Raw genomic sequence first — 1,884 nt, 5'->3', positions numbered from 1 at the left:
GCATTCATATGCAAATTCAACAGAAATATATGTAGATGGCTACAAGGTTAGGAGGCTATAAACAAAGTGTTAATGGTAATATTATTTGGGTGGTAGAATTTTTAATAGTTTTAATTTTTTTTACTGCTTATCTGAATTTCTAATTTTTTTTCAATGTTAATATGCTAATTTTTGATTTTTTTTAATTCTAAAACAAAAATTTGGGGTGGGGGAACAAAAAAGATAAAACAAAAAAATTAAAGTTCAACCCAAAACAGGGATGGGAGAGAAATGAGGAAACAGAACACATAATCTTTGCTTATATTGCAAAAGTAGAATTATTCCTAGCACTTCCTTTCATCTGCTTTGACATGACTTAAGTCTCTCCTTACAACTAAAAGTGGAGTTTCCAGAGAAGAGATAGCACCTGCAGAGACTGTTCTGCAAAGTCCACCAAGGGTAATACCTGTAACTTCTGGTGAGTAAACAGTCTTCCTGCTTCAACAGTGGAAGTGTCTGAAAAGAAGCTGATTCTCTGAGATAGAAAAACAAACCAAAGTCCATAGAGACAATGGGGAAGGAAGGAAGGAAGGCAGCCCAAAGAACCTCTAGTAAACTTATAAAGATCTCAGAGTATGGAGCTGGTTTTATTTACAAGCATTCACTCTCCTCTGAAGCTAGTGTAAATGACTCTATCTAAATCCTTTTATGGTGGCAGGAGAGTATCTGTATAAACTATTATTTTTATATAACAAACTATATTTATGCAAACTACATAAAATGCAGCTATAAAAAAAAATGAAGGCCAGGCATGGTAGCTCATGACTGTAATCCCAGCACTTTGGGAGGCTGAGGTGGGAGGATCACTTGAGCCAACAAGTTTAAGACCAGCACAGGCAACATAGCAAGGCCCATCTCTACAAAAAATTTTAAAATTTGCTGGGGGTGATAGCACACTCCTGTAGTCCCAGCTACTCAAGAGGCTGAGGCAGGAGGATCACTTGAACTTGGGAGTTGGAGGTTGTGGTGAGCTGTGATCACACCACCGAACTCGAGTCTGGGTGACAGAGTGAGACCCTATCTCACCAAAAAGAAAAAAAAGGAAAAGAATGAAGGTGATCTCTCTGAACACATTTGGAGTGATTTCCAGGATATATAGTTCACCCTTGAACACCACAAGTTTGAACTTCACACTTATACATGGGTTTTTTTCAACCAAACACAAATCAAAAATACAGTATTCTCGGAATGCAAAATCCACGTAAGCAGAAAACCAACTTTTCATATACGCAAGTTTGGCAGGGCCAACTGCAGGACTTTGGTATACACAGAGGTCCTAGAACTAATACATGGATTTTGGTATACACAGAGGTCCTAGAACTAATCTCTTGCGTATATCAAGGGATAACTGTTAAGTGAAACAAAGCAGAGTATAAAATGTATCTAGAATAAGAAAGAAGAGGATATGTGAGAATATTCATGTATCTGATCATCCATCACATAAAAATACATGTAGGACAAACCAGAAATTACTTGGTTATCTTTGGGAGTGGATAGGAATAAAATAGAAAAGAGGAATGGGAATGGAATACAATAGTTGGGATGAGGGACAGTGACTCTCTTCTAAGTATACCTTTTCATATAGGTCTGATTGAGAACCATCATAATGTTTCACAAACCTCCAAAATAAATGAATACTTTAAATTAAATAGGATGTAGGGGAAACCCAAAACTTAATAAAAGTAACACATGAACCTATTACAAATGAGTGACACAATGAAGAGGGCAGGAAAGAAAAAACTAACCTAAGTAACTTTGGAAAATATTATTTTGACTAGATACTATAAGGCTTAAGATGAAAAGAAATATATACAAATATTATTCTCTAGTTAGTAAATTTGTTTT

The 1,884-nt window shown here is 35.8% G+C and overlaps 1 protein-coding gene across 7 annotated transcripts in view; it reads right to left on the bottom strand.

The window, feature by feature from the left end:
- Window positions 1-1,884, bottom strand: part of ZNF512 (zinc finger protein 512) — a 30,849-nt gene that overhangs the window by 7,546 nt on the left and 21,419 nt on the right. The gene's annotated exons all lie outside the window — the stretch shown is intronic.

Source organism: Propithecus coquereli, unplaced genomic scaffold (assembly GCF_000956105.1).
Source record: "Propithecus coquereli isolate 6110/MARCELLA unplaced genomic scaffold, Pcoq_1.0 Scaffold39, whole genome shotgun sequence".
In the NCBI taxonomy this organism is placed as follows: domain Eukaryota; kingdom Metazoa; phylum Chordata; class Mammalia; order Primates; family Indriidae; genus Propithecus; species Propithecus coquereli.
This window is presented reverse-complemented; position numbering and strand designations above follow the sequence as displayed.